Source organism: Mauremys reevesii, linkage group 12 (assembly GCF_016161935.1).
Source record: "Mauremys reevesii isolate NIE-2019 linkage group 12, ASM1616193v1, whole genome shotgun sequence".
Classification (NCBI taxonomy): Eukaryota; Metazoa; Chordata; order Testudines; family Geoemydidae; genus Mauremys; species Mauremys reevesii.
This window is the reverse complement of record NC_052634.1, coordinates 30,252,797-30,278,324: the sequence shown is the minus strand read 5'-3', so window position 1 is coordinate 30,278,324 and position 25,528 is coordinate 30,252,797. Positions and strand designations below refer to the sequence as shown.

General features: G+C 56.0%; 1 protein-coding gene and 4 non-coding genes across 5 annotated transcripts in view; 3 read left to right on the top strand and 2 right to left on the bottom strand.

Annotated features, from left to right (window-relative positions):
• The window catches only part of LOC120375640 (zinc finger protein 850-like), a gene marked incomplete at its 3' end in the record, with an annotated part of 811,498 nt that overhangs the window by 506,947 nt on the left and 279,023 nt on the right, over positions 1-25,528 (bottom strand). The gene's annotated exons all lie outside the window — the stretch shown is intronic.
• On the top strand, positions 10,679-10,760 carry TRNAS-GCU. The gene has a single exon. It is a non-coding gene; the product is annotated as a tRNA-Ser (tRNA).
• TRNAT-UGU lies at positions 17,255-17,328 on the top strand. The gene has a single exon. It is a non-coding gene; the product is annotated as a tRNA-Thr (tRNA).
• TRNAG-UCC lies at positions 21,786-21,857 on the top strand. Its single transcript has one exon. It is a non-coding gene; the product is annotated as a tRNA-Gly (tRNA).
• On the bottom strand, positions 23,694-23,766 carry TRNAV-AAC. Its single transcript has one exon. It is a non-coding gene; the product is annotated as a tRNA-Val (tRNA).

The window sequence follows — 25,528 nt, the reverse complement described above, 5'->3', positions numbered from 1 at the left end:
GCAGAGCTGGAGGGAGACTAGGGGCTGCGGGTCGGGAGTGTGGGTCACCAGCAGAGCTGTGAGGCTGGAGGTCAGGCCTGGGTTAGTTGGGGCTGCGGGTCGGGAGTGAGGGGCACCAGCAGAGCTGTGAGTCTGGAGGTCAGGTCTGGGATAGTAGGGGGCTGCGGGTCGGGAGTGAGGGGCACCGGCAGCGCAGTAACTGGGTATCTCAGCGGGGAATCCAGGGGGATGCGGGTCGGGAGTGAGGGGCACCAGCAGAGCTGTGGGTGTGGAGATCAGGAGTGGGATAGGTGGGGCTGCGGGTCAGGAGTGAGGGGCACCACTAGAGCTGGGGAACCCAGGGGCTGCGGACGGGAGTGAGGGGCACCGTAGAGCTGAAGGAACCCAGGGGTCTGTGGGTCAGGAGTGAAGGCACCAGCAGAGCTGTGAGTCTGGAGGTCAGGACTGGGAAAGCAGAGGCTGCGGGTCGGGAGTGAGGGGCACCGTCAGAGCTGGTTGACGCCTAAGGGGCTGCGGGTCGGGAGTGAGGGGCACCGCAGCGCAGTAACTGGGGAGCTCAGCGAGGAATCCAGGGGCTGCGGGTCGGTGTGAGGGGCACCAGCAGAGCTGTGGGTGTGGAGATCAGGATTGGGATAGCAGGGGCTGCGGGTCGGGAGTGAGGGGCACCGGCAGCACAGTGACTGGGGAGCTCCGCGGGAAGCCCAGTCGCTGCAGGTCGGGAGTGAGGGGCACCAGCAGAACTGTGGGTCTGGAGATCAGGATTGGGATAGCAGGGGCTGCGGGTCGGGAGTGAGGGGCACCGGCAGAGCTGTGGGTCTGCAGGTCAGGACTGGGATAGCAGGGGCTGCGGGTCGGGAGTGAGGGGCACCGGCAGAGCTGTGAGTCTGGAGGTCAGGACTAGGATAGCAGGGCTGCGGGTCGGGAGTGAGGGGCACCGTCAGTGCTGGGGGGAACCAAGGGGCTGCGGGTCGGGAGTGAGGGGCACCAGGAGAGCTGTGGGTGTGGAGATCAGGATTGGGATAGCAGGGGCTGCGGGTCGGGAGTGAGGGGCACCAGGAGAGCTGTGGGTCTGGAGGTCAGGACTGGGATAGCAGGGGCTGCGGGTCGGGAGTGAGGGGCACCGTCAGTGCTGGGGGGAACCAAGGGGCTGCGGGTCGGGAGTGAGGGGCACCAGCAGAGCTGTGGGGCTGGAGGTCAGCACTGGGATACCATCCAGCCTGATGGTAAGCGATGCCCAGCTGAGCCCATGGCCAGTACGTCCTGCTCCACCCACGGCCGGGCTGGGAGTCAGGACTCCTGGTTCTTCTCCCCAGCTGTGGGAGGGCAGTGCAGGCTAGTGGTTAGAGTGGGGGTTGGGAGCCAGGGTATCCGGGTCCCACCGCTGGCTCTGGGAAGGGAGTGGGGGCCAGTCTTGTGCACCCCCTGGCTTGAAGTGGTTTCCATCCTGTGCAGGGTTTACAGGTTTGTTCACTGGCTCTCAGCACCTCCCACTATACAAATTGTCCCAGTGCCGCTGGGTCTAGTGGTTAGAGCCGGGGAGGCCGGGAGCCAGGCAGGGGCGGTGGGTATAAGGGGCCCGGGGAGGCACCTGGCCCGTGCTCCACCCAGAGGCCCTGCTCCAACTCGTCCTCTCCCCCGCAAGGCCCCATCCTCACTCCGCCCTTTCCCAAGCTCCATCCGGCCACATGGGGCCGTGGGAGAGGCCGGGGTGCAAACGGCAGAGAGGCAGGCGGGGGCCTTGGGTGGGGGCGAAGAGGCCCAAGTGGCAGGGCCTCGGGGGACGAGACGTGAGGGGGGGGCGGGGGTCAGGGGAGTGGAACAAAGGGGTCCTGAGGGGCGTGTGGGCGGGGCTGAAGGGGCGTGGGCGGGGCTGAAGGGGAGTGTGGGCGGGGTGGAGGGCGTGTGGGCGGGGCTTTGGCAGGAGGAGGCTGAGTGGCAGCAGGCCTTGGGGCAGGGCCACAGTCCGGGCCCGCCCAGCCTCCCAAGTGGAGGAGTCCCAAGCTGCCCATGGAGCCAGGACTCCTGGGTTCTATTCCTGGCTCTCCCGCAGACTCCCAATCTGAGCTGGTGCAGCCCATCTCGCCCTCCCTGGTGCCTCAGTTTCCCCCATGTGAGGCGGGTCCCAGTGTGAACGGCTGCAGCGCCGTGGAGAATCTCGTCCCTTCTCCTGGCGGCTCCTTGGTAGCCCTGGGGAAGCAGCCAACTGCTGCAGCCCTTGGCTCCCGTCTGGGCAGCCCGGGGTGGGGGCGGGATCTGGGCCATGGGAAGAAGGAATCCCCCCTTCCCCCACCCCACCCCGGGGACATGGGGGGAGGCTGGTGCTGCGGGGGCAGGGAGTCCTGCAGCCCTCGCAGGGGAGAAGGGGCAGGTTCCCGGCTTGGCTGCTGATGGGGGCAGGGTGGGGGGCAATGCTGGACTGGGGGCTCCCCCCTGCGGGGTGGAGATGGAGCACGGCCTGCTGGGAGCGGACGTCTCCTCTGGATGGGGGAGGGTGACACTGGCCAAATTGTGGGAGCCCCTGTCCCCCCCCCCAGACAAGGGAGGGGCCTCTCAGCCTTGCCGGCTCGTCTCTCTTTCACCAGGATCGGCCCAGCACCTGGCCTGGCCCAGACCCCTTCCTCAGCGCCAGCAGCTGCCCATTGTGGGGAGTGGAGCGGCCGGGGGGTGGGGGCCTCTCAAGCCCCCCGGGGAGCAGGGCCGGGGCACTGGGGGGCAGAGGCTGCGATGGGGGGAGGTGGGTTGGAGAGATGTCGGGGGGTGAAGCTGGGACTCAGGGGGGGAATGGGGCAGGCTGCAGGGAGGAAGTGGGGGCCACCGGAGGAGCTGGGGCTGGGAAGCTGCGGGGGACACAGCCGGGGGTAGTGGTGACACCGCAGGGGGCTGCTCAAGAGGCAGTGGGCTGGGGGCAGGGCGGGAGCTCGGACAGGGGTGGGGATCAGGCTGTGCGGGTCTCCTGTGAATGGCACCAGGCTGCAGGGAACCCCCCGGCCGGCAGCGCCCCCTGCTGGGGGCTCTGGTCACTGCAGCCCACCCCACTGCACCCTGCTGGGGGGTCTGGTCAGTGCAGCCCCCCCCGATGCACCCTGCTGGGGGCTCTGCTCACTGCAGCCCCCCCCGATGCACCCTGCTGGGGGCTCTGCTCACTGCAGCCCCCCCCCCGCTGCACCCTGCTGGGGGGTCTGGTCGCTGCAGCCCCCCCCCGCTGCACCCTGCTGGGGGGTCTGGTCACTGCAGCCCCCCCCCGATGCACCCTGCTGAGGGCTCTGGTCACTGCAGCCCCCAACCTCACACTGGAACTGGGCGGGGGGGAAGGTTTCTTCTCGCGCTCCCATTGGTCAGGGCTCTGCCTCCTCTTCCTACTGGCTGTCTCGGGAGAGGCGGAGTTTCCGAGAGGGCGTCACGTGGCCTGGAAGCGTTCGCGAGGCGGCTCCTGAGCAGCCCAAACACCCCCCCGAGCTCCCCCTCCCCCACTGCCGCCCATCCCCCTCTCTGCCCCGCCCCCAACCACCCCTGAGCTCCCCTCCCCAGTGCCGCCCATCCCCTCTCTGCCCCGCCCCAACCCCTGAGCTCCCCTCCCCATTGCCGCCCATCCCCTCTCTGCCCCGCCCCAAACACCCCCTGAGCTCCTCCCCAGTGCCGCCCATCCCCTCTCTGCCCCGCCCCCAACACCCCTGAGCTCCCCTCCCCAGTGCCGCCCATCCCCTCTTCTTCCCCAAACACCCCTGAGCTCCCCTCCCCAAGTGCCGCCCTCCCTCTCTGACCCTGCCCCCAACCCTGCCGAGCTCCCCTCCCCAGTGCTGTCCCTCCCCTCTCTGACCCTGCCCCCAACCCCTGAGCTCCCTGATGCCGCCCATCCCCTCTTCTGCTCCCGCACTCAAACACCCCTGAGCTCCCCTCCCCAGTGCCGCCCATTCCCCTCTTCTGCCCCGTCCCCTAACACCCCAGAGCTCCCCTCCCCAGTGCCGCCCATCCCCTCTTCTGCCCCCTGCCCCAAACACCCCGGAGCTCCCCTCCCCAGTGCCACCCATCCCCTCTTCTTCCCCCAAACACCCCTGAGCTCCCCTCCCCAGCGCCGCCCATCCCCTCTCTGCCCCTGCCCCAAACACCCCCTGAGCTCCTCCCCCAGTGCCGCCTGTCCCCTCTTCTGCCCCCACCCCCAACCCCACCCCGTGATCCTCCCCCCAGCGCCGCCCATCCCCTCTGCCCCTGCCCCAAACACCCCCACGAGCTCCCCTCCCCAGTGCTGCCCATCCCCTGAGCTCCCTCCCCAGTGCCGCCCTCCCCTCTCTGACCCAGCCCCAACACCCCTGAGCTCCCTCTCCCAGTGCCGCCCATCCCCTCTTCTTCCCCAAACACCCCCGAGCTCCCCTCCCAAGTGCCGCCCTCCCCTCTCTGACCCCGCCCCCAACCCCTGAGCTCCCCTCCCCAGAGCCGCCCATCCCCTGAGCTCCCCTCCCCAGTGCTGCCCCTCCCTCTCTGACCCCGCCCCCAACCCCTGAGCTCCCCGATGCCGCCCATCCCCTCTTCTGCTCTCGCACTCAAACACCCCTGAGCTCCCCCTCCCCAGTGCCGCCCATCCCCTCTTCTGCCCCGTCCCCTAACACCCCCGAGCTCCTCCCCAGTGCCGCCCATCCCCTCTTCTGCCCCCACCCCAAACACCCCGAGCTCCCCCTCCCCAGTGCCACCCATCCCCTCTTCTTCCCCCAAACACCCCTGAGCTCCCCTCCCCAGTGCCACCCATCCCCTCTTCTTCCCCCAAACACCCCCGAGCTCCCCCTCCCCAGTGCCGCTCCTCCCCTCTGCCCCTGTCCCCAACACCCCCTGAGCTCCCCCCCCGGTGCCGCCCCTCCTCTCTGACCCAGCCCCAACACCCCGGAGCTCCCCGATGCCGCCCATCCCCTCTTCTGCTCCCGCACTCAAACACCCCGAGCTCCCCCTCCCCAGTGCCGCCCATCCCCTCTTCTTCCCCAAAACACCCCCGAGCTCCCTCTCCCCAGTGCCACCCATCCCCTCTTCTTCCCCAAAACACCCCTGAGCTCCCCTCCCCAGTGCCACCCATCCCCTCTTCTTCCCCCAAACACCCCTGAGCTCCCCCTCCCCAGTGCCGCCCATCCCCTCTTCTGCCCCCACCCCCAAACACCCCTGAGCTCCTCCCCAGTGCCACCCATCCCCTCTTCTTCCTCCAAAACACCCCTGAGCTCCTCCCCCAGTGCCACCCATCCCCTCTTCTTCCCCCAAACACCCCTGAGCTCCCCTCCCCAGTGCCGCCCATCCCCTCTTCTGCCCCCACCCCAAACACCCCCTGAGCTCCCCTCCCCAGTGCCGCCCATCCCCTCTCTGACCCCGCCCCAACACCCCTGAGCTCCCCCTCCCCAGTGCCGCCCTCCCCTCTTCTGCCCCGTCCCCAACACCCCCGATCTCCCCTCCCCAGTGCCACCCATCCCCTCTCTGCCCTGCCCCCAACACCTCCCGAGCTCCCAATCCCCCAGTGCCGCCCCTCCCCTCTCTGACCCCGCCCCAACCCCGCGAGCTCCCCTCCCCGGTGCCAACCCTCCCCTCTCTGCCCCTGCTCCCAACACCCCTGAGCTCCCCTCCCCAGTGCCGCCCATCCCCGTCTCTGCCCCTGTCCCCTAACACCCCTGAGCTCCCCTCCCCAGTGCCGCCCATCCCCTCTTCTGCCCCACCCCCAAACAACCCCCTGAGCTCCCCCTCCCGAGTGCCACCCATCCCCTCTTCTTCCCCAAACACCCCTGAGCTCCTCCCCAGTGCCACCCATCCCCTCTTCTTCCCCAAACACCCCCGAGCTCCCTCCCCAGTGCCGCCCATCCCCTCTTCTGCCCCCAAACACCCCCTGAGCTCCCCTCACCCAGTGCCGCCCATCCCCTCTTCTTCCCCCAAACACCCCTGAGCTCCCCTCCCCAGTGCCGCCCATCCCCTCTCTGCCCCTGCCCCAACACCTCCCTGAGCTCCCAATCCCCAGTGCCGCCCATCCCCTCTCTGACCCCGCCCCAACACCCCCGAGCTCCCTCTCCCAGTGCCGCCCATCCCCTCTCTGACCCCGCCCCCAACACCCCTGAGCTCCCCTCCCCAGTGCCGCCCATCCCCTCTCTGACCCCGCCCCCAACACCCCTGAGCTCCCCTCCCCAGCGCCGCCCATCCCCTCTTCTGCCCCTGTCCCCAACACCCCCTGAGCTCCCCCTCCCCAGTGCCGCCTCCCCTCTTCTGCCCCGTCCCCAACACCCCTGATCTCCCTCCCCAGTGCCACCCATCCCCTCTCTGCCCCGCCCCAAACACCCCGAGCTGCCCCTCCCCAGTGCCGCCCTCCTCCTCCTCCCGCCCCCAACACCCCCTGAGCTCCCCTCCCCAGTGCCGCCCATCCCCTCTCTGCCCCGCCCCAACCCCCGAGCTCCTCCCCAGTGCCGCCCGTCCCCTCTCTGCCCCGCCCCATCCCCACCGCGCCCCTCCCCCAGTGCCGCCCATCCCCTCTCTGCCCCTGCCCCCAACACCCCTGAGCTCCCCTCCACCAGTGCCGCCCATCCCCTCTGTCCCGCCCCAACCCCACCCCGTGGTCCCCTCCCCAGCGCCGCCCATCCCCTCTCTGCCCCTGCCCCAAACACCCCGAGCTCCCCCAGTGCCGCCCATCCCCTCTCTCACCCCGCCCCAACACCCCCGAGCTCCCCTCCCCAGTGCCGCCCATCCACCTCTTCTGCCCCCATCCCCAACACCCCTGAGCTCCTCCCCAGTGCCGCCCCTCCCCTCTTCTGCCCCGTCCCCAACACCCCTGAGCTCCCCTCCCCAGTGCCGCCCTCCCCTCTTCTGCCCCCGTCCCCAACACCCCCTGAGCTCCCCTCCCCCAGTGCCGCCCTCCCCTCTTCTGCCCCCGTCCCCTAACACCCCTGAGCTCCCCTCCCCAGTGCCGCCCATCCCCTCTTCTGCCCCCACCCCAAACACCCCTGAGCTCCCTCCCCAGTGCCGCCCATCCCCTCTCTGCCCCGCCCCAACACCTCCCTGAGCTCCCCTCCCCAGTGCCGCCCCTCCCTCTCTGCCCCGCCCCAACACCCCGCCGAGCGCCCCTCCCGGTGCCTCCCATCCCCTCTTCTGCCCCCGCCCCAACACCCCCTGACCTCCCTTTCCCCTCTCTGCCCCGTCCCCAAACACCCCCGAGCTCCCCTCCCCAGTGCCGCTCATCCCCTCTTCTGCCCCGCCCCAAACACCCCCGAGCTCCCCAATGCTGCCCATCCCCTCTTCTGCCCCAGCCCCAACACCCCCAAGCTCCTCCCCAGTGCCGCCCATCCCCTCTCTGCCCCGCCCCAAACACACCCCGACACTGCTCCTGGTTTTGGGAGGGGAACAGGAGAAAGGACAAAAGAAGCAAGAGACGAAGAGAAAGGAGGGAAGGATGGATGGAGGAAAAGGTGAAACAAAAAGAACAAACCCTAATGTCCCCAGTGATTTTAAGGGACAAAATCCCAGGTACGGAATAAAATTCTGCCTCCTTAAGCTCGTGTTTTTCATGCCTAGAATTCAACTGTCACCAGATGGATCAGACTGAACAGGTTTCAAACCTCGAGGAGCCTCTTACCTTCTAAACAGGGACGGCTGTTTTCTAGTAAAATCAGGAAAAGGGAAGGAGAAAACTCGAAAGAGGTTCCTCCTGGCGCTCACGTCCGTGAACCCCAATACTCCCCCAGTCCTCAAAGAGAGACCTGGAGAAGGAGACTTGCTGAAGCAAAGCCACAGGGGTCTCTGAGGTTTCCCTGGCCCCTCGCCCCTGTCCTGCCTGGCTGATGTCAGCATCTCTCTGTGAGGTCACCACCTCACCACCACCTTTGACCAATAGTCTGAGGTCCTGCAAAGCGCTTTGTGATGTCACTGCCACACCCCTCCCTTGCTGTGCTAATGTCCTGCCCCTGGCCAGGCACTTTGGAGGTTTGAGCTACTCCCTGTGGATCACCCCACTCAAGGAGCATTCGTTCTAGGCAGCAAGCCGGCTAGACAGGAAAACATCAGACGCTGCTCCCAATGCTACACTCGGTTTTTCAGAAATTAGTCAACTTTAGGGCCAGAAGAGACCATTAGAGCATCTAATCTGACCCCCTGCATATCACAGGCCTCCTGTATGACACAAGAGCTACTTTTGGGGCAAACACATTCCAGAAAGTCATCTAGTCTTCATTGAATGACATCAGGAGATGGTGAATCCACCACTTTCCTTGGTAGCTTGTTCCTGTGGTGAATCATCCTCGCTGTTGAATATTTGTGTCTTATTTGTAATATGAATTTGTCTCTTTTCACCTTCCAGGCATTGGGTCTTGTTATGCCTTTCACTGCTTGATTAAAAAGCCCTTTCATAGCCAATATTTTCTCTCCATTAAGGCCCTTCAACACTTCAATGAAGTCACCTTTCAATCTTCTTTTGGTAAGCGAAACAGGTTGAGCTCGTTCAATAGCTCACTAGAAGACATTTTTCTCCAGCCCTCAGAACATTTGGTGGCTCTTTGGTCATCAGACTCCTGAACTGCAGCTGGATGTGGCTCTTGTTCTTCTGCACAGCACAGCTCCTGGAGAAGAGGGATCTGCAAATGTACATTCATATGACAACTTTGTTTAATTGATGAAAACATAAACTAGACACTTAGAGGATTGGAACTGATTTCAGCTGATGGACAGCTTTGCTAGGTTTTTATGCATTTGGACAGTGAAATGTTGAGTTTTACATTCATATCAAGCACCCCCATATAGTGGAGCCCCTGAACAGAATGGAGAATGGAAATGAAAATGTTTTCCTTTTTTTTGAAAAAGGAAAGAAGGTTATGAAACAACACAGGGGTTTGAACTAAGGACCACTTGACTAGCAGTCAGGCACTCTACCACTGAGCTATGCCCCCATGACAACAAGAGTATCGAATTGTGATCTCCAGGACTTTTCAGGATGGACCCTGCTTCCTCTAGCTCCTTTGCCATTCCCAGACCACAGGAGGTTTTAAAAATGGGGTTTGATTAAACTTCTTAAATGTGGTAAACACCACAGCTTGCACACCCACCGATATAGCTTCTCCCACTGACATAGCTGCCACCTCTTGGGAAGTGGATTAACTACACCCCCAGGAAAACTCTCTCCCACCAGCATAGAGCAGTGGTTCTCAAGCTGTGGGTCAGGACCCCAAAGTGGGTCATAACCCTGTTTTAATGGGGTCACCAGGGCTGGCATTAGACTTGTTGGGGCCTGGGGCTGAAGCCAAACGTCTGAGCCCCACCACCCAGGGCTGAATCCCTCAAGCTCTGGTTTTGCCCTCCCCTCACTGGGGCAGGGCTCAGGCTTTGTCTCCCCTGCCTCTGCCCAGTGTGGAGGGGCTTGGTCCCTCTTTCCAGGGCCATGTAGTAAGTTTTTTTTTTGGCAGAAGGAGGTTGCAGTGAAAGGAAGTTTGAGAAACCCTGGCATAGAGCCTCTGAATATGTCTAGACTTGGCTCCCTGTGGCAGATCAGACACTGAAAGTGCAGCCATGGAGACACCACACACCAGCCTTGCCTAGCAGGTAAGAATCAAACCTCCACAGAAAGATGTCTGTTGTTTCCTAACCCATCTCCCTAAGCCCTCAGCCAGCACCACTTAACAAAGGGGCTTTTCTACACTATGGTTCTGGTCTCACTGAAGGGTCATTTCCAATTGTTTGCTCAGACCAGCATTAGGGGAAATGGTGCCCTGGGCAAAGCTTGTACTTTGGCACTTCCCCATTGCCCCTGGACGATCCCCACTCCCCCTTTACCACTAGCTCCTGCACTCCCAACCCTTGCACCTCCTTCACCCCTAACTCCTGCCCCTCCTGTGCCCCCTTTGCCCTTAACTCCCTGTGCCACCAGCCATTGCCCCTCTCCTGCAGCCCCTTCACATGGCTCCAGTGCTGGGGGCCCCACACTTGTTCTCCCTTTCCCTGGGCTTTCACATCACTAGCCCCTGATTAGCCAGTAGGGTTCAGTGGTTCCCAAAAAGTGGGGCATGACTCCTAGGGGGACACAGAGGCACATTCATGGGGGCACCTCAGGGCCTGAGCCAGCCCCCATGGAGGGAGCAGCGCTCAGCCCCACTCTGTCCCAGCTCTTCCCCAACCCCACTCTCAGCCTGGGGCTCTGACTCCCAGCTCAGCCTTGACCCCCTTACCCCTGTCTGCACCCCTCTCCCCAGCAAGCAACAGCCCCACTCCCACCCTCGGTCCTTGACCACGGCTTCCGAGGGGCCACAGCCATGGCTAAGAGGGCACAGTGTGAAACGTTTGGGGACCACTTCTTTAGGATGATGTTCTCAATCACTTCTACAAAGTCCAATAAAAGCTATTCCTCACCCACCTACCCCTCCATCAGGACGGACTAGGTATGTTCTGCTGCCCTTCACTCATGCAGGAAGGATAATAACATTTCATTCCACTCAATCCTAAAGTGATTTGTAACCCGCCACCAGCCAAAACTGGTCATTTTGGGGAAGCGGCCCCATCATGCTGCATAGCTAGGCAGAGTAGGTCTCTATGCAAACACGGTCTGTTCCTGAAGTCTTTCCCCCAGCTCCTCACTAGATGTGAGCGGGGAGCTCATTCAGCCCCTGCTTCTGCTTAGTATTTAAAAACTCCTTATTGTCCCTATCTCTGCTGGCCTGAGATTTCTCCTCCTGTCTCTTCATTGCCAGATGAGGTGGCCGAGTGGTTAAGGTGATGGACTGCTAATCCATTGTGCTTTGTATGTATGGGTTCAAATCCCATCTTCATCGGGTGCGTTGAGTTTTCACCCCTCCTTTGTAGACAATCGTCTCCCCCTTTGGTACAATGACAGATCAAATAATGTTGCTTCTTGCAATTAGAAACTCAGAACTCTCTTGCTTTAAATAAAATGTCTAAATCCCAGATTTCTTAAAAAAAGAAATTCTCTAGTGCTGTATTTCTTAGTTTTTATCTCAAAAGGGAACATCCTCATCATCTCCCCCAAACAACCTGGGACCTGCCCAAATTATTAAAATACCCTCAACCCGAGCAAGGCCAGAACAGTGAACCAGAGCTAGTGTCTAGGCCAAGCTGTTCTGAAGGAGGCAACTCAAACATTTTCTCCCTGCTTCCCTTGGCAAGGTCTGACTGAGAAAACAAAATTCCCCAAACTGAAAATTTTCTGCTGAAAAACTAATACTAGTCTGTTTGGGGACTTTGGTTTGCAAGTATTATTGTTATTATTCTCTTCTGATTTCTGAGTCAGTTCAGTTCAGTCTCTGTCCTCCAGGTGTGTTTCCACCTGCTGAGTTGTGGGGGAGAGAGGCCAAGTCATGATGTCTCTTCCCCTCTTTCATAGTTTCTTCCAACTTGCTAGGAAGCTCCTTTGTTACCATGTGAGTCAAGCAGTGTCCATTGTCGCTGTGCTATCTCGGAGAAGCCTGCATTGCACACGGTTCCTGGGATAGTCCTTGGGAGTGTGGATCCCGTCAATGGGCCAGCAGCGAGTCTGGCTCCTCCCTTGTCACACCTGAAAGGCTGGTGGGGGGCATTTCTCAACTTCATAACATATCTCAGTAACACACACAGAGCAAAACTTCATAACTTCCCAACCAATGCGAGCACACACAATCCAACACGATATTAATGTTCAACAGATCAAGACTTTTGAAATGATACCTCACCAGGCAGACTTTGTACAAACCATCTCATCATTATATGAGAGTGGTGAATATGGGGCTTCCAGGTGCTGCTCTAAGCACAGCATGCCACACCTGGGCTTACATTGCAATGGAGACGTAACCTTAGGGCTTGTCTACACTACAGGACTATTTCGAATCTACTTAAGTCGAATTTGTGGATTCGACCTTAATAAGTCGAATTTGTGTATCCATACTAAATACACAAATTCGAACTTCTGAGTCCACATTCACGGGGCCAGCTTCGACTTTGGAAGCGGTGCACTGTGGGAAGCTATCCCACAGTTCCCGCACTCCCCGCTGCCCATTGAATTAGGGATTTCCCAATGCATGCTGGGGGGAAAAATGTGTCGTCATTGAACCGTCAATCACGCCCTCCCTGTCTTCCTTGAAAGCGCCGGCGGGAAATCTGTTTGCGCCCTTGTCTGGTCGGTTACAGCGCGGACGCCACAGCACTGCGAGCATGGAGCCTGCTGCGATCATCGCTGCACTTATGGCCGTTGTCAACTCCTCGCATGTTATCGTACACCTCTTCCACAGTCAGATGCTGAGAAACCGGGCGAGGAGGCTCCGGCAGCACGGTGAGGAGAGTGGCGCAGACCTCAAAGAAAGCAGGGTACGCCGGGCAGTGGAGATCATGGTGGCAATGGGTCACGTTCATGGTGTGGAACGGCGATTCTGGGCCCGGGAAACAAGCACAGACTGGTGGGACCGCATAGTGCTGCAGGTCTGGGATGACACAGAGTGGCTGCGAAACTTCAGGATGCATAAGGGCACTTTCCTTGAACTCTGTGACTTGCTGGCCCCTGCCCTGAAGCGCCAGGACACAAGGATGCGAGCAGCCCTGAGTGTGCAGAAGCGAGTGGCCATAGCCCTCTGGAAACTTGCCACGCCAGACAGCTACCGGTCAGTAGCGAACCACTTTGGCGTGGGCAAATCTACCGTGGGGATTGCTGTCATTCAAATAGCCCACGCAATCGTTGAGCAACTGCTCTCAAAGGTAGTGACTCTCGGAAATGTCCAGGTCATCATAGATGGCTTCGCCGCGATGGGATTCCCAAACTGCGGTGGGGCTATAGATGGGACTCACATCCCTATCCTGGCACCAGCCCACCAGGCCAGCGAGTACATTAACCGAAAGGGCTACTTTTCAATGGTGCTGCAAGCTGTGGTGGACCATAGGGGACGTTTTACCAACATCAACGTCGGGTGGGCGGGCGGGCAAGGTTCATGACGCGCGTGTGTTCAGGAACTCTGGTCTGTTTAGACGCCTCCAGGCAGGAACTTTCTTCCCGGACCACAAAATAACGGTTGGGGATGTGCAGATGCCTACAGTGATCCTCGGGGACCCGGCCTACCCGCTAATGCCCTGGCTCATGAAGCCCTATACAGGCGCCTTGGACAGTGAAAAGGAACTCTTCAACTACCGGCTGAGCAAGTGCAGAATGGTGGTGGAGTGTGCTCGGACGTCTCAAGGGAGATGGCGGACCTTACTGACTCGCTCGGACATCAGCGAAAGAATATCCCGTAGTGATTGCTGCTTGCTGTGTGCTCCACAATCTCTGTGAGAGCAAGGGCGAGACCTTTTTGGCCGCTTGGGAGGTTGAGGCAAATCGCCTGGCTGCTGTTTACGATCAGCCAGACACCCGTGCTGAGAGAATATCCCAGCGGGAAGCGATATGCATCAGGGAGGCTTTGAAAGCGAGTTTCCTCGCAGAGCAGGGTAACCTGTGACTGTCCACTTGATTTTAAGAGAGCCTGATCATAAACCAAGTTTCCCCCACTTCCGAAGGACGTTTTAAAACTAAGGACATGTTTTAGTAATTAATAATAAATCTTTCGTTGACTTTGCATTTCTCTTTCTTCGTTGAAACATGGAAGCATTCTGTGCTGGTTAAGGTGTGCACTGATGGGTGGGTTTGCAGGAAGGGCGAGGGGTGCCGTCTTTGGATAGGGGTTAACATGACGGCTGTGGGTTTGGGCGTTGGAAGGTGAGGGGTGTGGGAAGGGTGAGTATCTGCCCCTGGATGAGGTCTCTTTGGGGCTCAGGGCACCGGGAGGATCGTGACTACGGTCCAAGTGCATGTGAAGGGAAGCCTGCCTTTACATTCGGAGATGGCAGGCACCAGGACCCTGCACAAGCATACACATCAAGGACAGACCCGGGGCAGCATACACCACACAGACTGTCCCTGGTGCCTAGTGACTGCAGTCTGTGTGTGCCCTGCAGTTGACCCTGCAGCCAAGTCTGTAGCATGGCACTGTGGGCTATGCACTGAAATTACAATTCCCCCCCCAGAACAACAGAAAGTCTTCTGACACCAGAAACGTGACGGAAACAGTCAGTAACACCAAACCGCTTTTAATAATGTAGTACACAGTGGGGGGTTTGAACTTGGAGTTGGGACTGGATGATGCTGTAATGAAAAAGCTTGTACAAATATACAGCGAGAGCATTCTCACGAACATTATCGGTGTGCTGCGGTGCAGGGACAGTTCTCACGGCCCCTACCGCCCCTCCGTCTTGTCACTTTGGGTGAGGGGGGGACAGGACTTCTTGGCGTTGGAGGGCGGTTGCAGATGCACTGCAGGGGGGCTCTCTCCTCCTGACTGCGGTCTTGCAGAACATCTACAAGGCGCCGGAGCGTGTCCGTTTGCTCCCTCATTAGACCAAGCAGCGTGTGAGTCGCCTGCTGGTCTTCCTGCCGCCACCTATCCTCCCGTTCCAGGTGTGTGCGATGCTGCTGACACAGGCTCTCCCTCGACTGTCTCTGCTCTGCCGCCTCCGCTCTGGAGCTGGCCATCAGTTCCTGGAACATGTCGTCCCTAGTCTTTTTCTTTCGGCGTCTAATCTGAGCCAGCCTCTGCGAGGGGGATGCCGGGGCAGTCCGGGAAGGAGCCAAGCTGTGTGATGCGAAAAAGTAGGTGATTTCCTTGAACAAATACATGTTTGCCAACAGTAAACACAGTCTAGTCAGTTTCAGTTAAGAAGACCAAACAGGGAACCAAGTCTCAGGAGATCTCGGAACTAGTCCGAGATTTCGGAATACGCTCTCATTGGCGGCGCGATTGCACTGGATAGCGCACAAGCGAGGAGAGACAGCTGCATCCTCTTGCACAAAGTCCTGGTAAGCCTTACAGTACAGAGTGCTTATCAGTTAGTGCTTAGCTGTGCTCTCCTGCTGGAGGCAATGTGCAAAGCAGAAAAGATGACCGTTTTGCGGCACCTCCCGCCAGTGAACGGGAAAGATCCCTGTATGCTTTTCCTCTGTGGCCTGCAACACGTGGCTGTTAAGCGAGGGTCATTCTTATGCAAAGTAAAACTCTGTTAAGTGAGGGTCATTCTTATGCAAAGTAAAACTCTGTTAAGCGAGGGTCATTCTTATGCAAAGTAAAAGTCTACCATTCACAATAGTAACAGTACACTAATTCCACTAATTAGATGCAGCACTTCCACAACGACATCACCCTGAGGCGTGTCCGGAGGACTCAGAGAGAGCGGATGCTCACAGAAGCCCTGCACAGACCAGGACCATACGCTGCCATGCTCGTCGAGGCGATGGTCCCCCTTTACCTGAGGATGGCCTGGCGCGGAAGAGTGTGCTTCAACGGAGCACCCAACAAGGCACCTCTACCACGGAACCTCCTGCTGAGGCTTTTCCAGCTGCTCTCTGAGAGTTTTTTTTGAACTGTCCCCAGAGGACTATTGCTCCATTCCTATCTGTGTAGACCTGCTGTTTGTATAGTTTCATATTTAAAAATTTTTATATAGTATTTCTATTTTTTATATATATCCCTGTTTCTTAAAAAAATAAATGTTTCCCTGTTTGTAGCACTTACCGCCTGATCCTTCCCCTGATTCCGAGTCCGGGTTAACGGGCGGGGACGGTTGGTAGGGGATCTCTGTGAGGGTGATGAAGAGATCCTGGCTGTCAGGGAAAGCGGGAGTGGGTTCGATGTCGCCTGCGTCGTCCTCAAAAGACCCTTCCTCATCTTCCCCATCGGCGAACAGGGAGGAGGAACTGTCCCGGTACACTATTCCGTCCTCGGAGTCCACCGTCACTGGTGGGGCACTGGTGGCAGACCCACCTAGAATGGCATGCAGTGCCTCGTAGAAGCGGCATGTCTGGGGCTGGGCCCGGAGCGTCCGATTGCCGCTCTGACTTTTTGATACCCTTGTCTTAGGTCCTTCACTTTCACGCGGCACTGCATCGCATCCCGGCTGTATCCTTTCTCTTTCATGGCTTTAGAGACCTTCTCGAAGGTCTTCGCGTTCCGCTTGTTGGAGCGCAGCTCCGAGAGCACAGACGCCTTGCCCCACACAGCGATCAGATCCTGGACTTCCCGGTCAGTCCATGCTGGGGACCTCTTTCTATTCTGGGATTGCCCAGACTCCTCTGCTGGAGAGCTCTGCATCGTTGCAGGTGCTGCGGAGCTCGCCCCGATGTGCAACCAGAACGTCAGATTCAAACCGCCCAGACAGGAAAATGAATTCAAATTTTCGCGGGTCATTTCCTGTGTGGCTGGCCAGAGAATCCAAGCTCGGACTGCTGTCCAGAGCGTCAACAGAGTGGTGCACTGTGGGATAGCTCCCGGAGCTGCTAAGTTCGATTAGCATCCACACCAAGCCTAATTCGAGCTAGCAAGTGCGAATTTAGCGTTACTCCACCTGCCGGGGTGGAGTACCAAATTCGAACTAAAGAGCCCTCTAGTTCGAATTAAATGGCTTCCTGGTGTGGACGGTTGAGCGGTTAGTTCGAATTAACGCTGATAAATTCCAATTAAAGTCCTAGTGTAGACCAGGCCTCAGAGTCCATCTCTCCTGGGATAAAGATGGCCCACACCTGACTCTCTGCCAATCCCCACTGGGCCCTGAGAAGTGTTGTTCATGTTTGTATTCTATAAAGCAGAGGAGCAGATGAGGTTTTGCTCCCAAGATGTGTGTGTGATTCTTTGGACAGGTCTACACTACAAAATTAGGTTGGTGTAATTACATTACTTAGGCTGGCAATGCAGTTCTATCAAGTTAATCCCGGTATAGATAGTGGCTCAGCTGTCAGAACTTTCTGGAGCTATGAAAGGGGAGGGGCCCATGGCTCTGTAGCAGGAATGCAGGGCAGGTGAGTTCACGGCAGGCATGGTGGGATACTGGTGGAGGTCAGTTATGGTGATATAATGACCAGCAGCATTTACACTGACATTTGTCACTTTAAGTTTGCTGCAAAAAGCACTAGGCCTCTCTTAGAGGTGGTTTTATTTTGTCACCAAAACAGGGCAATTTTGTCGCCAGATGTGGTATTGCAGTGTGTACACCAGCCAAAAACTGCTGACCGAGGGAGCGTTGTGTGTTTTTCACACATCTGAGCAATATAATGATGCTGAAGTAACCTTGTAGTGCAGACCTGGCCAAAGATTCATTCACACACACACACACACACACACACACACACACATACAGAGCTTGCAAGGAAAACCTCACCTGCTGCTCTGCTTTGCAGAATCCAAACACAAGCAAAGCTTTTCAGGCCCCAGTGGGGATGGCAGGGAGTCAGGTGTGGGCAGACAGTGTGTTGCTGCCACAGGCAGGCACCATGGCTTAGCTGGCTAAAGCACCTGTCTTGTAAACAGGAGATCCTGGGTTCAACTCCCAGTGGTGCCTTATTGACTAACTCTCAGGCAACCTGGTATTGGCTACTGTGGGAGGACAAAACACAGAGCTCTTTGGTCCAGCCCAGTATAGTTGTTTAAATTATACTCACAGGCACTGATAACAGACTTACTAAAGTTTGGGAGTTAAGAGCTGATAGGTCAGTGTTCCAGCCTGTCACAGATGATCCTGCTTCCTCTGGGACAGGGGCAGGTCTGAGCTCTCACACCAAATGGCTCATTGTGGCTGGCAGAACCTGTGGGCGGCTCATTTAGTTTACACCGAGGGTTGAGTCCTGCTTTGTGCACCGTGTGTGAGAATGAAAATCCTAAACCGCCCTTTGAAATAACGAATGCAGCAGGACGTGTTATTGTCCCTGCCCCAAAGCAGACAGACCAATGGAGAAATGCCATCGAGTCCAGGGTAATACTCCACTGCCATTTTACCTTGTTTGCTTGCTAAACTCCCTCCCAACCTTGAGGGCTCCCAGAGCCCGGTATTGAGACTGAGCTGAGATGTCTACACTGCAAATTTACCACCCCACAGCCCTAGCCTGGGAGCCTGCACTGGCACGGGACAGCAATGGGTGTTTCATTACAGTGTGGACACAGCCTAGCATTATGTCTACACTGCCATTAACACACCCAAGTCACTATTCTCAAACCCTGGGTCAGTTGATTCAGGCTTGTGAGGCTTGTGCTGCAGGGTTATAAAATTACAGCATAGACACTTGGGCTTCAGCCCAGCCTCCGAGACCCCACGAGGGGTGAGGGTCTCCGAGCCTGGGCTCCAGTCTGAGCCCAGATGTCTACGCTGTAGTTTTTAGCTCCACAACCTGAGCCCCAGGAGCCCAAATCAGACCATCCAGGCCAGCGGGATTTTGTCACAGTATAGATGTCCTCTCAGGATATGTCTACACTACAATGTAAGCCCAGGGTTAGTAGAAGTCATGTCAGCAACCCCAACACATAAACATAAACCACGAGGGAAAGACCCACCCCCCAGATAAGCTGGACAGTGTCCTTCTCCCTATGGTTCGTAAGTCCAGCAACCAAAAGTCCTTTAACATGAGCCATCCCCTCTCTGCATCCCACTCACAGCTGTTGTCCTTAGTCAGTGCAAGCCCAGAGGTGCCTCTGTAGAGTTCACCTGCCATCCTGGGTGGAAAACGGGGGAAAATAAGAAGGCACCCTACTCACTATGTTGTCTAGGGACTCACTCATCCCTCCACAGCCACCCTGTCCTAAAGTTGGTCTAACACCTAAATTTTAGCATTGGGACCCAGACCCCGGCCCACTTGGCTTTGGAACCCCTGTCCCCTGCCTAGCAAAGGCTATTGAATTGAGGGTGAGTCCCTCAATCGGGGTCTGCCAAGCACAGTTGTGATGCCCTCGATTCACACAACAAGGATAACAAACCTTTATTTCTCCTGCCCCTATAACATGGAGACTGGGAATCCAACACCAGCCACAAGTGATCATTTCGGCAAGCAACCCAACCTATTTCCAACACACTGTAAAATCCACATGCAGACTCATACACAAAACCTTGCAAGAAAATCTTCCTGAGCGGGTCTGAAGCACCTGCTGCTGGAGGGAAGGAGGGAGCCGTGGATTGCGATTGAGGAGCAGCATGAGGAGAAGGAGCCTGTGGGTTGGGACAGAGGAGAAGGGTGAAGAGGAGCAGGCTCTGGTTGGGAGTGAGGAGCAGTGAGCATAGGAGGGACTGAGGGTTGGGTCTGAGGGGCACTGGGAAAAGAGGGGACATGGGTTTAGGCTGAAGAGCATCTTCATTTGGGGATCCAGCAGGACAGAGGAAGGCAGCAGGTGATTCTAATTCCTTAGGGATATTCTGTTTGTTTGTATGTGTGTGTGTGTGTGTGCGCAGGGGAGGAATATGCTCTATGCCCAGAGGCCTTTATTCCTCCAGGCTGCAAGGACAGAGGGGCTGTCAGGAAGTTGCCCCTTCAAACCACACACAAAAAGGCCCTTCTGAGGAAAGGGAAAATCCTGAAGAGAAAAAGTAACATCAAAGAGGACTCCAGCAAGACAGTGTAAGATCTTGGGGAGTAGTTTATCACCTGACCAGGGACTTGAACCCTGGACCCTCAGATTAAAAGTTTGATGCTCTGCCCACTGAGCTAGCCAGGCTCATAAAGAAAAACAGCAAGTTGGTGCAGAGGAGAAACTAGTCAAGAAAACAAGAGCGGGAAACAATATGGGAAACCTGCTGCTCTCTCTGGCCTGGTCAACACTATGAGTTTATATCGAATTTAGCAGCGTTAAATCGCATTAACCCTGCACCGTCCACACAACGAAGCCCTTTATATCGATATAAAGGGCTCTTAATACCGGTATCTGTACTCCTCTCCGACGAGGGGAGTAGCGCTGAAATCGGCATTGCCATGTCGGATTAGGGTTAATGTGGCCACAATTCGACGGTATTGGCCTCCGGGTGCTATCCCACAGTGCACCATTGTGACCGCTCTGGACAGCAATCTGAACTCGGATGCACTGGCCAGGTAAACAGAAAAAGCCCCATGAACTTTTGAATTTCATTTCCTGTTTGCCCAGCGTGGAGCGCCGATCAACACAGGTGACCATGCAGTCCCAGAATCAAAAAAGAGCTCCAGCATTGACTGTAGGGGAGATACTGAAGCTGATCTTTGTATGGGGAGATGAATCTGTTCTATCAGAACTCCCTTCCAAAAGACGAAATGCCAAAACATTTGAAAAAAATCTCCCAGGCTATGATGGACAGAGGCCACAACAGGGACTCAACACAGTGCTGAAACTTAAGGAGCTGAGACAAGCGTACCAGAAAGCCAAAGAATGAAGTGGACACTCACGGAGGGAGGGGCGGCTGATGACTGTAGCTATCCCACAGTTCCCGCACTCTCCAAAAACCATTTGAATTCTTGGCTGAGTTCCCAAAGCCTGAAGGGTCAAAAACATTGTCACGGGTGGTTCAGGGTATATGTCGTTGCCCCCCCTCCCCCGTGAAAGCAAAGGGAAAAAAATCATTTCTCGCCTTTTTTCAATGTCACCGTATGTCTACTGGATGCTGCTGGCATATGTTGTGCTGCAGCGCTACACAGCAGCATCCCCTTCCCTTCCCTTCCCTTCCAGATGGCAGACGGTACAGTAGGACTGGTATGCGTCATCGTCGTCCCATGAGTGCTCCTGGCTGGCCTTGGTGAGGTCGCCCAGGGGCGCCTGGGCAAAAATGTGAATGACTCCCAGGTCATTCTCTTCTTTAAGCTTTGTCTAATGGAGATTCAGTCCTGCCTGGAATATCATAGCAGCTGGAGGCTGCCCCCCCTCCTCCTTTGAGCTCTACTTGCAGAGGCAATAAAGTCAGTGTTGTTTCAAATTCCTGCATTCTTTATTACTTCATCACACAAATGGGGGGATAACTGCAACAGTAGCCCAGGAGGGGTGGGGGAGGAGGGAAGCAATGGGTGTGGTTGTTGCAGGGGCACCCCCTAGAATGGCATGCAGCTCATCATTTCTGCGGGATGTCTGGGGCTCTGACACGGAGCGGCTGTTTGCCTCTCTGGTTCTTTAGTAGGCTTGCCTGATAGTCTAGACAGGACTGACTCTCCCTTTAGACAAAACGTAAAGAAGGGAATGACCGGGGGAGTCATTCCCATTTTTGTCCATGCGTCCCCGGCCAACCTCACCGAGGCCGGCCAGGAGCACCCATGACAGCAGCAGACAGTACATTATGACTGGTCACTGTCATTGTCAACTTGCAAAGCAGCAGACGGGACAGTATGGCTAGTAACTATCTTTGCTAACTTGCAAAAGGCAAGGGGATGCTGCTGTGTAGCGCTGCAGTACCGCGTCTGTCAGCACCATCCAGTAGACATACGGTGACAGTGAAAAAAGGCTGAACGGGCTCCATGGTTGCCGTGCTATGGCGTCTGCCTGGGCAATCCAGGGAAAAGGGCACGAAATGATTGTCTGCCGTTTCTTTCACGGAGGGAGGATTGAGTGACGACATTTACCCAGAATCACCCATGACACTGTTTTTGCCCCATCAGGCATTGGGATCTCAACCCGGAATTCCAATGGGCGGGGGAGACTGCGGGAACTATGGGATAGCTATGGGATAGCTACCCACAATGCAACACTCTGGAAATTGACGCTAGCCTCGTACATGGACGCACACCACTTAATTAATGTGCTTAGTGTGGCCGCGTGCACTCGACTTTATACAATCTGTTTCCAAAAAACAGTTTCTGTAAAATTGGAATAATCCCGTAGTGTAGACATACCCTGTGATTAACAACTTTGCTGGCTAATTGAAAGGCTTTGCTGGCTAATTGAAAGGCTGATGGTTCAAACCTAAGTGAAGATGGAGGTGTTTTTTTAGTGATGAGAATCCAGTACATTTTAACAGGCAGAAAAGTGCCTCAATGCTGCTCTAGCCTCATTGGGCAAGCATAAGTGGCATTTTTGCCAGATGCATTGGTGGTATAGTGGTGAGCATAGCTGCCTTCCAAGCAGTTGACCTGGGTTCGATTCCCAGCCAATGCAGGGATGTGACATTTTCTCTACTGGGAATTGGTTTTATTTCAGTCACGTTGTATCAGTTTATCAATGAAATGAGAGAATCAATGTCCTGCAGGTCATTCAACACACAATGGAGGAAGAAAGGGGTGGGACTGTACAATGAGCTGTTGGAGTTATCTGGTATTACAATGTTTGGTTTATTTAAAAAAAAAATCTTTACTTCCTTCTCCCTTTTAGACTCAAAGCCTTTAAGGTCAGAAGGGAACAATGTGATCATCTAGTCCGACCTGCTGCACCTTGCAAGCCAAAAGACCCCACCCACCCACTCCTGTAATAGACCCGGGAGGGGAGGCGGCTCTGTTCATTGCCCCTACCCCAGGCAGCACATGGAGGCCCTCTGCTCCCCTCCCCCATCAGTGTGCAGAGATGTGCCAGCAGCACTGAGGTGGCTCCCTGCCCACTCTGCCTCCGTCCCTCCGTGCCGCTCCCAGAAGTGGTTGGCATGTCCCAGCATCCCCTGGGGTGGGGGGAGTGTCTCCATTCACTGCCTCTGCCCCGAGTACCAACTCCGCAGCGCCCATTGGCCAGGAACTGCAGCCAATGGGAGCTCTGGGGGCGGCGCCTGCAGGCAGCGGCACATGGAGACCCCCTGGCATGGCCCACCTAGGACCTGCTGCCGGAGGGTTGTGTGTACCAGTCACTTTGGGAGCTGCAGTGCCCAGGGTAAGCGCCACCCCTCCTGCACTCCAACCCCCTCCCCCAGCACAGAGCCCGCACCCCGCACCCAAATTTCCTGCCAGAGCTTTGCTTGTCTTCCTTTCACCCAGAACCGTCCTTCTTCTCCAGGGCTGCAAGTAGCCATCCCTGGGAAGCCAAGAGGCAGGCACAGGATTCTACCTCCCAGCAGCCAACCGCACCTCCCCAGGCTTTGCAGAACGACTGGTGGTGCTCTACTAACCCCACTTAGCCGCACTGAGGTGCTTAGCTTCTGCCCTGCCTTCCTCAGCTCGACTTTCCTCTTTTGCCCCATTGCTGCCTCACTCCCTCCTTTGGCAGGTCACACAAAGGAGGCCAGCAGGAAGAGCCGGCCGCCATAGGCCAACCTCCCAGGGCAGAGGAGACCAAGCCACAAGGCTTCAAAAGGTGACTGGCCAAGATCCTCTAGCTTTCCCCTGCTGATGCCAAGGCTGTTTCCCAGCTCATTTCACCACCCACTATCTTGCAGGGGTTGAGTTTATCACAGGTGTTACCCAAAATTGGGCCAGCTAGTAAGCTAATGACCCACCAGAGTTTGGCAGAAAGCAGCACGTTTATTATACTGACAGCTAAGCTCAAAAGAAGAAGCGGGGGGCAGCAGGGGTGTCACACTCACACTTGCATACTCACGCTCCCAGGACAGGCACAGCACTGGAGATGTCAGGATTCTGCAAGGTAAGGCAGTCCGGGCAAAGGGCATTCACTGGAGGTACAAGCTTGTGAGTGCTTTCCTGAGCACAGGGCCCCTTCCCCTTTTAAGGGCCTGCACCTCATGGCCTGCGACTAGAGATGACTTGGCTGCATCTGGTTGGTCACACTCCACCTTGGGCAGTGTCCATGCTCTGGGTGTGTGATTGCTGCCTAATTAGCGTCCCAGACACCTTGTCTACCTGGAAGCTCTTCTGCTCTTCAACCAGCCCATTCATCCCACGAGCATTCCAGGAGGGAGCGGGAGGGGAAAAGCCACTTCACAGGCATTCAGAGCGGGAGAGGAGACAAAAGTGGGAGGAGGGGAAGTACAACAGACCTTTTGAGCATAGAAATCACTGCTGCTCCTACAACAGCAGGGACAGGCCAGTAGGAGCTTAGAAAATTAAGCCATTGTGTTTCTGCCTGGTTTTGAACCAGGGACCTTTTGCATGTTAGGCAAACGTGATAACCACTACACTGCAGAAACTCTGTCAAAAGCCTTTGCCCCTCCCTTCATAAGTACATAAGAATGGCCATACTGGGTCAGACCAAAGGTCCATCCAACCCCGCATCCTATCTGCCAACAGTGGCCAATGCCAGGTGCCCCAGAGGGACTGAACAGGTAATGATCAAGTGATTTCTCTCCTACCATCCATCTCCACCCTCTAACAAACAGAGGTTAGGGATACCATTCCTTACCCATCCTGGCTAATAGCCATTCATGGACTTAACCTCCATTCATTTATCTGCAAAAAGAAAGAGGAGTACTTGTGGCACCTTAGAGACTAACAAATTTATTTGAGCATAAGCTTTGCTGGGCTAAAACCCACTTCATCGGATGCATGCAGTGGAAATACAGCAGGAAGATATATATATATATACAGAGAACATGAAAAAAAATGGGTGTTGCCATACACACTATAACGAGAGTGAGCAGTTAAGGTGAGCTATTATCAGCAGGAGAAAAAACCTTTTGTAGTGATAATCAGGATGGCACATTTCCAACAGTTGACAAGAAGATGTGAGTAACAGTAGGGGGACAAATAAACAAGAGGAAATAGTTTGACTTTGTGTAATGACCCATCCACTCCCAGTCTTTATTCAAGCCTAATTTAATGGTGTCCACTTTGCAAATTAATTCCACTTCAGCAGTCTCTCATGAGAGTCTGTTTTTGAAGGTTATTTGTTGTAATATTGCGACTTTTAGGTCTGTAAATGCGTGACCAGGAGATTGAAGTGTTCTCCGACTGGTTTTTGAATGTTATAATTCTTGACATGTGATTTGTGTCCATTTATTGTTTTACGTAGAGACTGTCTGGTTTGGCCAATATACATGGTGGAGGGGCATTGCTGGCACATAATAACATATATCACTTTGGTAGATGTGCAGGTGAACGAGCCTCTGATAGTGTGGCTGATGTGATTAGGTCCTATGATGATGTCCCCTGAATAGATATGTGGACAGAGTTGGCAATGGGCTTTGTTGCAAGGATAGGTTCCTGGGTTAGTGTTTCTGCTGTTTGCTTGCTGGTAAGTATTTGCTTCAGGTTGGGGGGCTGTCTGTAAGCAAGGACAGGCCTGTGTCCCAAGATCTGTGAGAGTGAGGCATTGTCCTTCAGGATAGGTTGTAGATGCGCTGGAGAGGTTTTTGTTGGGGGGCTGAAGGTGACGGCTAGTGGGGTTCTGTTACTTTCTTTGTTGGGCCTGTCCTGTAGTAGGTGACTTCTGGGTACTCTTCTGGCTCTGTCAATCTGTTTCTTCACTTCAGCAGGTGGGTAGTGTACTTGTAAGAATGCTCGATAGAGATCTTGTAGGTGTTTGTCTCTTTCTGAGGGGTTGGAGCATATGTAGTTGTATGTTAGAGCTTGGCTGTAGACAATGGATTGTGTGATGTGGTCTGGATGAAAGCTGGAGGCATGTAGGTAAGCATAGCAGTCAATATGTTTCTGGTATAGGGTGGTGTTTATGTGACCATCGCTTATTAGCACAGTAGTGTCCAGGAAGTGGATCTCTTGTGTCGAGTGGTCCAGGTTTATGTTGATGGTGGGATGGAAATTGTTGAAATCATGGTGGAATTCCTCAAAGGTTTTCTTTTCCATGGGTCCAGATGATGAAGATGTCATCAGTGTAGCGCAAGTAGAGTAGGGGCATTAGAGGATGAAAGCTGAGGAAGCGTTGTTCTAAGTCAGCCATAAAAATGTGGGCATACTGTGGGGCCATGCGGGTACCCATAGCAGTGCCGCTGACTT